Source organism: Cynocephalus volans, chromosome 17, assembly GCF_027409185.1.
Source record: "Cynocephalus volans isolate mCynVol1 chromosome 17, mCynVol1.pri, whole genome shotgun sequence".
In the NCBI taxonomy this organism is placed as follows: domain Eukaryota; kingdom Metazoa; phylum Chordata; class Mammalia; order Dermoptera; family Cynocephalidae; genus Cynocephalus; species Cynocephalus volans.
The window spans coordinates 44,554,275-44,566,486 of NC_084476.1; positions in this window are offsets into that span (position 1 = coordinate 44,554,275).

Genomic DNA, 12,212 nt, shown 5'->3' on the forward strand with positions numbered 1-12,212 from the left:
ATAGAATTACAAGAAATGAGTACATTGACAAATATTAGAACATATCTGCATCAAACCTTTAAATAATTCTGATAGCTAAAAGTCTTTACCACATGCTTTATTTATTTTTAGTTTCTTAATTATTTGTAGTCTTTGAAGAATTATTATCTTTCTTTTTTATAAAAAACCTTTTATTATATTTTATTTTCTGCTTTTATTTTTTTTGGTGGCTGGCTAGTGTGGGAATCCTAACCCATGACTTTGGGGTTATAAGGCTGTGCTATAACCAACTGAGCTAACTGGCCAGCCCAATTACTATCTTTCTTGAATTATAAAACTGAGGAAATTATTTCTTCCCACTTTAGCAGCTATTTTAGCCTGGCTTATGCTACAAATGAATGTGTGTACTATTTGGCTCTGTTCTTCAGTGTGAGGGAAAATCACAGGTCTCAAGGATTAGTTGAACTTGAGTTGCTTAGAGAAGGAAAATTAAGAATACAACTAAATTGGTGATGTCCTGTGTAATATGTTATAAATTTTCATCTTTTATCCTCCCTCAGTCAACACAGCCAGGTTCCAGAATGATTGCTTCTAAGTAAAGGATGTACGAGCCTCATTGGGACCTAAAAGTCCAATTAAAAATCTATCAGCTTCATTAAAAATTCATTAACATTGAACTGAGAACCTCTCTATACTAAAAGTTAAAAAATAATTTTAAAGACCCATACTCTATTTAGTCTTACATACTTAATGATGAGTACAAATTGTCATCAGGATAGAACATCACAAGAACTGTTGCAGCCCAACTTATACCTCATAGTGAAAATAGAGAGCTAGATTCTGATATAATCTGTTTATTGACTGCCAGAGTGAAGTGCTTAGTTATTATCTTTTAATTCATAAATAATAGTCATTATTGAAGAATTACATGATAGATACCACATTAGACATTTTATATATACTATGTCCTTGTAAGACATCTCATCTTTCTTCCAATTGGCATATTGAAATGCTCAGACTGAAAAACAAAATGGGAGGGTCTTAGTTGAAAAAAGAATGGCAGAAAGTTGATGGTTATCAAGGAAAAATGTAAAATGTCATTGCCAGTTAGAAATGTATACTGAGGTTTTGGCATGTGAAATGTAGTAATGTCTTGGATTTGCTTTAAAACATTCCAGCAGAAAGAAATTTAAAAAATGACTAAACGAAGTACATGGGAATAGATGAAAATATCGATTCTAAGCAGGAGAGCAACATGGTAAATTTTACATTGTGGAAAGATCACTACGGCAACTGAGTGGGGAATGACTAGAAAATGGGTGAGAGGGAGTGACTCGGGGAGGGAGGATCAGGATTCATTCCATATCTTCATGGTCACTTATTTTCCATCATTTTGTTATGCTCTCCCTTGCTTCGCCTCTCCAAGAAGGGACCCCTTGTTTCTCCGTGTCCTTAGCTGCTGAGTGACAACTTCCCAAACCTGGCTAACAGCCTCAAACCACAGTACTATATGTTTGGTTTCAAGCTTCATCTACACTTAGAAATGTTTTCTACTAAACCACCCTACAAAATAAGATTACCCTACAAACTAACTGTGGCCCATATCACCCCCAAATTTAACTTTGGCACTATAATTTGTCTCAATAAATACTAGCCCTGCAGCTCAATTTGACTCATTAGTCCTGTCTGTTCTTACTTTATGTTTACTTCTCTTCTTCATCGATCTTTGTCTCTGAGGGACCAGAAATCTCATAACTGAGGCTCCCTAAGTATACTGGGGAAAACTAAGGCAAATTCTTTCAATCCTTGTTAATTCGTACTAGCAAAAAACATTTGATAAAGGATTAGATATAAATGATTTTTAGAAAATTTATAATTTGTCACAGAGGAGAGTCATAAAAATTTCTCAGCATAGTTACCATGAAATAGAAAAACTCTAAGAGAGAAAAAAAGAAACAATTTTTAGGTATTAAAAATTTCAGTGTTTGAGTATTTTCAATATTGTAAGCTAAATCATAAAAACTTACGTGTAGTTTGAACAATGCCAGATTATGCTTTGGTTAGCAAATCTCCAAGGCTTAAGTCAAGAAAAAGTTGTTTCTTTTTCAAAGTTCACTGTAAGTCCTTGAAAAAATCCAGATGGCTGTCTTCTGTGTAGTCTCTCAGTGATTATACCTGTTTAAATTTTGTTTTATAATCTCAGCACAAAAATTTCTGGGCTGCTGGGCATTGGAAGACAGACTCAACAATCCCACATGGTTTATTCACTGCCTCAGCCTGGAAGTGATGCATGTCCAATTGACATCTTATTAGAGTCAGCTATCACATGGGCCAACCCAATGACAAGTAAGCTGAGAAGAGCGCACTTCTGGGAGCTGGGAGTTTGGAATAAGAGGATATATTATATTGGTGAGTAATATAATGTTTACTCAAGTTAGCATCTAAAACAGCAGGGACTCAAGAAGGAGATGGGAAAAGAGAAGAGGAAGGAGGGGGAATAAGAAGCCAAGTGACATAGGCTTATCTTTGGAATTCAAGGAGAATTTAGTATTTTGGAATCTTTAGTGAAGGCCAGATTCAACCAAATTATTTATAACAATAGATTCTGGAATGTACCAAAGAAACCAAGATTTTATTAAGTTGGTTTCTTCCACAGTTAAACTGTTTCTGGTCTTCCTTATTGTTGAAGATTAAAGAAGGCATGGACCAGGCCAATAGCTGCTTACCAAGTGCCAGAAACTGTGCTGATGTGTTGTAGAGAATATATCAGATGCAGAATATGAACTAGGATTGAGGCTATGGCTTGGTTAAATTTATAGTGGTCTATCATTTTCTACCACATTATGTCTGTTTGTTCATTTGCTTTTTGTTTTTTAAATGTAGAGAAATTGTCAGACTCTATCCTGTTTGTCTGTCATTCAAGGAACCATAGACTGGATATTTGGAGCATGTTACCCAGGGTGACGGAACAAGGAACTGCAGCTGCCTCAGGCTTTGTGTAATCCACTTGACTGGCTAAGGATATCAGTATACTGTGCCAGCACACAGGTGGCCAGGAAATAGAATAGTGTGGAACTATCATAAGAATCCCCTGATATATCAATTAAATGAATTAGGTAGCTTTAAGAAATAATTGTACAATATTATATATCCACATTGCATTTGTCAATAATCACATTTTACTCTTTCCCTTTCTATTTTTCTTAATGTCCCCTCTGTCTCTCTAATGAAATTTCAGCACCTGATTCTAAAATCATAGTCACTTGTACTGTTGGTGAAAGAAACTCAGCAGGTTAACGAGGATAAAATGTTCTTTCTGCATAGCTGATACTATTGTGTTTTATAAAGTTAGTTCTGATTATGGGATGAATTGGTAACTTTTATCAAAGAATTTATCCTCTTCCTTTTAATCTGAAGATATGTGTAAAAACTAATAATCCTATTATTTTGCAAATGTTTTTTCTGAACTGTTATTTTTCACAAAAGTGCCTTGTAGAATACATACGCTTTAGAGATTACTACTATATCATGTGAAAGTAAACTTTGCCTCTAAAACAAGGTCTTTAAATTGTGAGGGAGGAGTTTAGGTTTCCTACACCTGTGCTGATCCAGCTGACCCTTGTACTGCACTCTTGCACGGAGGGGTAGAACCGTGAGGAGGAAGCGCCGTCTCCAGTTCAGTCTCTTGCTTGTACAGAAGAGGCCTCATCACAGTAAGTGATTAAAAAGTGTTGCTCTGGGACCAACCCCCGTGGTGCACTCGGGTGAGTGCGGCGCTGGGAGCACAGTAGCGCTCCCGCCGCGGGTTCGGATCCTGCGTAGGGATGGCCAGTGCACTCAGCGGTGCGGCCGGTCACAAGAAAAAAAAACAAAACTGTTGCTTTGCTTTTTTTGACTTCTTTCCTCTAGCTTTATTGAGCTTTGACAAATAAAAATTGTATGTATTTACAATGTATGATGTGATGTTTTGAGATATATACATATATATATATATACACACGCACACATATACATTTTGAAATGATTACCACAATCAAACTAATTACACATCGATCACATCATATAGTTATTTTGTGTGTGTGTGTGTGTGTGTGTGTTTGTGTGTGTGCACGTGGAGAGAACATTTAAGATCTACTCTCAGAAAATTTCAAGTATACAACACAGTATTATCAACTATAGTCACCACACTGTACATTAGATCTCCAGAACTTATTCATTCGGTATAACTGAAACTTTATATCCTTTGATTAACTTCTTCCCATTCCCCCCCGCCCCCCCAGCAAACACCATTGTACTCTCTGCTTCCATGAGTTCGACTTTTTTAGATTCACACATAAGTGAGATCATGCAGCATCTGTTTTTCAGTGCCTGGCTTATTTCACTTAGCATAATATCCTCCTGGTTCATCCACATTGTCACAAATGACAGGATTTTCTTCTTTTTAAAGGTGGAATAATATTTTGTTGTGTGTGTGTGTGTACAAGTGTATGTGTGTGTGTGTATATATATATGTATGTATGTATATCTCACATTTTCTTTATCCATTCATCATTGATGGACATAGGTTTATTCTGTGTCTTGGCTTTTGTAAATAGTGCTACAATGAACATGGGACTGCAGTTATCTCTTTGAAGTACTAATTTTGTTTCCTTTAGATATATATCCAGAAGTGGGATTACTGGATCATGCTGTAGTTCTATCTTCAAGTTTTTGAGGACTCTTCATATTGTTTTCTACAATGCTTATACCGATTTACATCCCCACCAACACTATACAGGAGCTCTCATTTCTTCATATTATTGTCGACAATTGTTATTGTTTATATTTTTGGTAATAGCCATTCCAACAAGTGTGCAGTAATATCTCATTGTGATTTCAATTTGCTTTTCTTTGATGATTAGTGACACTGAACATTTCTTTATATATCTGTTGGCTATTTGTATGTCTTCTTTTGAGAAATGTCTATTTAAGTCCTTTTCCCATTTTTTAATAGGCTATTTGTATTGAGTTCTTTTTTTTTTTTTTTGCTATTGAGTTGAGTTTCTAATGTATTTTGGATTTTAAAATCTTATCAGATATATGGTTTGCAAATATTTTCTCACATTCTGTAGATTGTCTCTTTACTCTTTGTTTCCTTTGCTGTGCAAAAACATTTTAGTTTAAGGCAATCTCATTTTTCTATTTTTGCCTGTGTTTTGGGGATCATATCCAAAAAATCATTGCCCAGACCAATACCAAGAAGATTTTCTCCTATATTTTCTTCTAGTAGTTTAATAATGTCAGGTCTTATATTTAAGCCTTTAATACATTTTGCGTTGATTTTTGTATATGGTGTGAGATAAGGATCTAATTTCATTCTTCTGCATGTGTATATCCAGTTTCTCAACACCATTTATTGAAGAGGTTTTCCTTTTTCCATTGTGTGTTCTTAATTTATCAAAAATCAATTCACTGTAATGTGTGGATTTATTTCTGGGCTCTCTATTCAGTTTCTTTGTTCTGTTTGTCTGTTTTTATGGCACTACCATGCTGTTTGATTACTATTGCTTTGTAGTAGATTTTGAAGTCAGGTAGTATGATGCCTACAACTTGGCTCTTTTTCCTCAAGACAGCTTTGGCTATTTGGGGTCTTTCTTGAGTTCCACATGTTAGGACTGCTTTTCCTATTTCTGCAGAAAAAAATTGGAATTTTGATAGAAATTTCATTGAACCTGTAGATTGCTTTGGATAGTATAAACATTTTAACAACATTAACTCTTCCAATCCATGAACATAAGATATCTTTCCATTTGCTTTTGTCTTCTTCAATAACATAACAACCAACCACAAAACCTCAGTGGCAGGAAAAAAACAAAATAAAACAAAAAAACACAATAAATATTTTATTTAGCTCACAGGTCTAGGGGTTTAGCTGATTTCCTCTGGGCTCATTCATGTTTCTGTGGTCTACTGCGGGGTAGTGACAACTAATCTTTTTTTTTAAATTTTGATTTTAATTGACACATAGTAATTGTACCTGTTTATGAGGTACAATGTGATACTTTTATAGATTACAAAATAAAACTTTATTTAATGTTGGTGAAGTGGTATGATATATAGTAATATCATATTCTATAGGGTGGAGAATAATTCAGGGAAAATTTCATAGATTGTTCAGGTGTTTTAGGTGCTATTATAGTTAACTCTGTAATCTAGTAAACACCCTTCTTGGAATATAGACGTTAAAACATTGTCAATTGGGATAACTGCTCACATACAATTACTTTTTAGCATTATCTATATGAGATAAAAATGAAAATACTCTCTACATCTAACATCAGGGAAGTGTGGGAAGGTTATGTAAATTAGGGGCTGGAAGCAGTTGGAGGCTGGCTGGGTGGTGTGCACACCCTGACTTTGTGATAGGATGGGGGGCATGAACCCAGGTGTATGATCCAATACAAACAATGTGGTTTGAATTCAAAGTCCTCACTTGAGAGAAAAGTATGATAACAATCTTGACAGTATTTCGGGGAATATGATGAGAGTAGGAACTCACATTGAAGAAATAGAGACAATGGGGTAAAGCTGGGATGCTGGGGCTTAAAATTTGACAATAATTGTTACTTTAAAGCATTTGCCATTTATTGAGGACCATGCTATATTCAAAATGTCAGGGATTTTAAATATACTAATTCACTTAGTCTTCATAATTTATAAGGTAAACATTGTTTACAATTTGCAAGGTAAACATTATTGCCCTTATCTTACATACAACAGAACTGATGATCCAAGAAGTTAAATAACTTGCTCACGGTCATATAGTTAGTTGAATGGAAAAGCCGGGATATGAAAACAAGACTTCCTGAATCCAAAGCCAATGTACTTTCCACTGTTCCATAGAGTAAAACACTCTTATTTGATCATTCATTTGTTCCTTGGCTAATAAAGATGTAGAGGGACCCATTGATAGCTGAAATGGGATGTGGTAATACAGTTTCTCAGGCACATGCAAAAAAACTGGATTGGGTATTGCTTATTATATTAAGCAGAATAATGGTCCCTGAAGATGCTCACATCCTAATCCCAATCCCAGAAATCTGTGAATATATTACCTTACATAGCAAAAGGGACTCTTCATTTTTTTTCGTGACTGGCACTCAGCCAGTGAGTGCACCGGCCATTCCTATATAGGATCCGAACCCGCGGCGGGAGCATCGCTGCGCTCCCAACGCTGCACTCTCCCGAGTGCGCCACGGGCTCGGCCCAAAAGGGACTCTTCAGGTGTGATAAGTTTAAGGATTTTGAGATGTGGAGACTATTCTGGATTGTTCAGGTGAGCCCAATGTAATCACAAGGGTCTTTATAAGAAGGAGGCTGGAGGGCCAGGGTTAGAGAAAGAGATGGAGGATGGAAGCAGAGGCCATGAGAAAGAGTGACATGAGAAAGGGGCTAAGAGCTAAAGAATATGGGAAGCCTATAAAAGCTGGAAAAGGAAAGAAAACAGATTCTTCGCCAGAGCCTCCAGAATGAATGCAGCCCTGCCAATTCATTTTAGACTCCTGGCCTCCAGAACTGTAACATAATATATTAGTGTTGCCTTAAGCCACTAAATTTGTGGTAATTTGTTATAGCAGTATTTGGAAACTAATGCATTTACCTTAGTTTTTCTGTTTATATTATAGATAAAAATAGGCTGTGGGTTCTCTATTTGATTATTTTATGTAGATGTACTTTCATTTTCCTATTTTATCATTATGAATGTAAACTCATTTTAGACAAAAATCAAGTCCCTGCATCAGTTAACTACATGGGTCAGTATGTTTCTGATAATGGCAAAATTCAAACAAGTAAATAATTTATATAAAGATAGAGGAAGAAGTTGCTTTCATTAGACAGGAAGCTAATGAAACTGTTAAGGGTAAACTCCTAGAGTAAATGGAAATGTTCCAAGTAGAGAGATAGAAGAGAAACACAGTGAAAGGATGCAAGATTCAATTAGCGTAGAGATACAAGATTTAATTAGGGTGCAGATGATACTAGTCACCTTCTGAGAGGCTCTTGACTAGTCACAAGAAACATTCAAGTTCTCTTTCTGTATGTCCCTTTAAACATGATATATTTTCAGTCTAGAGAGTCTTATGCATTTCTATAAAGGGCTATGCAGTAGTTATTTATTTTCCAGTTGGTTCTAAAGACACTGTGACTTTGACTTCCTAGTGGCATATAAACACAGCTAAGTTATGGACTGATCAAGTATCAGGCTTAAAAGAAGGACTAATGATTTCAACGGTAAAAGCATCACATGGCACCTCCAAGTTCTTTATTGGGGATTCAGTGGATACAGGAGGAAGCCAAGCCCATATTCTTTCCCTTTAATACTAGGTCCCAAGAAATAACACTCACACAGCCCAGGAATCCTTTAGATTTTGGATGGATGGGGTCCCCATCAAAAATAACCCAAATGACAATTGCTGCAGCTCAGCACAACTAATAATGACAGTAGTGAGTCTTAGTGCTTACAAATCTATCACTTCTTCCAAGAGAATATAAAAGCAGAAATTAAAAGCAGGAACAATTCTTAATTCCTAGTTTGTACTCCTTCTCTTTCTCTTGCCTGTAGAAATAAGAAAAAAGGAAAACAGTCTGGGATATGAGGGAATCTGGCTAAGCATATATAATATGTTACTTTCTTTTCAAGTAACATCACTTAACTTATTTAAAAATTCTAACTGTTGTAGGGAATGCTGAGCTTGGCCATGGGTACACTTCAGAAAAAATGAAAATAATCACTTTTTTGAAATTGAATATCTCCTATTAGAGATAGATAGTGATATGGGTTATACAATTCTAGTTGAATTCTCAAAATTTCATATTTTGAAACACAACATTTGGAACACAACATTATCTGACGGAAGATTTAAAAATAACTCAATATTGTGTATAATTATGCAAACTCAACCTTCTGTAAAGATTGCCATTAAGTTTTTTTGTCAAAAGAGATGAGTTTTATTAATTTGTAGGTCTTAAATACATGAGAATAAATGTCATTTTTGCATTAGTTTAAATATATGAATATAAAAAGGAAGAAAAATTATTCTCAGAACAAGTTAGAAAAATTTATTTAAGAAAATACTAATAGTTTTAAAAAACATATTAAATATGTGTTATATAGTTAAGTAACTCATGTAATGATTCTACCTAGTTTTTTTTTTAATTCGGGGGGAAATTCATATTACAGAGATTCAAATGACAGTGGTGGCTCTTAGGCCCATTACAAATATTAAGTACTGCTGCTAATAGTGGGGACGAGTGCCAAACAACATCACAAGATTTTTCTTCCTGGTATCCTAATGTCTTAATCGTGAGATCCCTTCTTGAAGGTATGTAGTTAAAATTCATGGAATGTAAAGTCAAGCTTTACCCTTTATCAGAACTTATAGTAGACAATTTAAAAATTATTATAATTACTGACAAATAATGACTCCATGTTTTTGAATTTGTTTTTACATATGCAAGAGGTGAGCTGATCAGCACCTAGTATATTTGCATATTTACAATTAATATGTCATGTGGTGACAGTATTAGAGCTTCCTAGAGAATAGAGATGTTTTCAATCTTGCTGAAGTTTCACCTTCCAAACAACTGTACACATGATATGGTCAACATCTTAAGTATGTGCTGAACACAAAGCTGTTGTGGAATCATTTTCTTGTGGTTCTGCAGGTTACAATACTTTTAAAAGTTGGAATAAGGTTGCTGTTTTTCTATTATTTCATGTTTCTGTTGAAAATCTATGGGACTTTAGAGATGTGTTACTTTTTGGTGATCATTATGCCATCCACATCCAATCTGCTGTAACAGAAAAATTTACGAAGGTAAAGAAGTATTAAGAGTGGTTTATAATTGATATATAATTAGTTTGAGTGAAAACAATGACAATCATAGAAGAAACAGTAATGATCTTGGCTAAAATTCGGTAAGCATTCCTACAAAATATATTTTAATAGAGACAAAGCTGGAAAATATTTTTATTCTAAATCATTAGTTATTATGAAACTCCATTGTAGCGTACTTACTATACCACTTTAAAATTGAATAATGAAATAGGAATGGCTAATATCATTATAGTATAATTGACTTTTTGTTGGGTAAAAAAATAATTAAGACACAATAGTATTCCCCATTGCGCCAATAATTACCAAAATTATACAACTGATAAAGAAATACCACTCATAATGTAACAATAAGGTAAATATTCTGGAGGAACAGGAAATAAACATTCTGGATGAGCCATATAAAGAAACTGCAAAATGGGGACATGCTCAAGGACTTATATTTTACACATCTGATTGGGTATCCATGGAGGAAGGAGAGGTTTGTTAAGGATGTAACGGAAAGGAAACAAGAGCTGATCCTCGACCACACCAATGACAAGAGCACATCATAAACGGAGGAGTATGTTTAATTCAGCTCCTTGACCCTGCCGTTAAAAAGAAAAGATGGTGGATAAAAGGTAATTGGAGAGTTGTATCATGTTCCTAACTGTTTCCACTAAATAATGTGGAAATAGACACTCTGTCCAAGTTAATTTACAGTTTCAAAATTGTAACATCAACATTCAAACAGAGGTTTTCATTGACATTTTTAAGGTTACATGGAGGTATTGACTTAGCTTTCTGTTTTTATAACTGAATATCTGAGACTGGGTAATTCATTAAAAAAAAAAAAGCAAATTTATTTCTTACAGTTCTAGAGGCTGAGAAGTCCAAGGTCAAGTGTCTGACTTCTGAAAGTTTTGTTAAGAATGGAACAGAAAAGAAATAAGAGTGGTCCTCAACTAGAAAAGCCTGAGATCCTTCCCATTCCTGCTACCTTTTAGGCTCCTTGCCATTTGCTAGCCTCATTTTACAGAAAAGTGAGACAAAGAGAAATTAGGCAAATCACCTCAGGGCATAGCGCAAATCAACAAATATTTTCTCCCTGCTGGTGATGGACACCAGGCATTAGCTAAAAGATTAGATCTTAAGTGTTCTCAACAGACACACACACAAGCACACACACACAAGCACACACACACACACACAAACAAGCGCACACACACACACACACACACACACACAAAGAAACAAGATGATAATTATGTAACTTTACAGATATGTTAATTAGCTTGACTGTGGTGATCACTTCAAAATGCAGACATTTATCAAAACATCAAGTTGTTTGCCTTAAATGCATACAATTTTTCTTTGTCAATTTTACCTCAATAAAGCTGATAAAATTATTTATAACAGCAAAAAGCAAAAGAATACACCAATATTCTTCCTCTGGACTTATGTATAGTTTAGTGGAGTCTAGGAAGCAGTCACAAAAATAGGGAAAATATATATATGGAGAGAGAAATTTTATTAGTTATCAAAGAAATGCAAATAACTTTTCTTTTACTCTTAATTAGCAATATAAAAGCATTATTCAGAACACTCAGACTTCCTGAGGTTGCAAAAAAATAATTGACAGAGTTATTCATCAATATCATTTGTGGCTATTTTCCAAAGGATCGTTCCTTTGGATTGTATACAATTTGGCAATTTGGCAATGGATTTTGGGTCATAAACTCTTTTATGTAATTTAACTAAATAATATCTTTATTCATCATCTAATATTTAAAATTACTTATAATGAGGGAAATGAGTATATACATGAAAAAAGTTATTATTTACAATAGTTTAACATAAAGAGGAAAGGGGAGAAAAATACTTAATAGTGGGGGAATATTTTAATCAATGATAGTGTAAATGTTCAATAGGATGTCAAACCACTATTGGCTATTATGATGAGAGAGAGCAAGAGTAAGAGGGAGTGATAAGCCAGAAATTAGTTCTCACTGAGGTCAGCTAAATTCCTAAAAGCCTTAGGGGAATCTGGAATGGGGTGACAGCCATGTCCGCACATTCTCGAACTGTTACCACAAGACTATTTTTAACCTAAAACCAGACTTCCTAACATTTAAAGAAGTTGTATTAACTTAGGAATGCTGAAAATCTATCTTGTAATCCTTACTCATACATTTGTGCTTAGATGCAACTGAGAACTAATCACTAACCTATGTAATGCTAAGCAACCAATAGAAAAAAAAAAAAAAAAAACCTGATGTGCTGATTAAGGGGCTGTGGCCTTCCCCTCATTTGTTTTTAACTTTTCTGTGATTATAAAAATGTTGAAGTTCTGCTGGCCGTTTGGAAAGCACTTCCCAA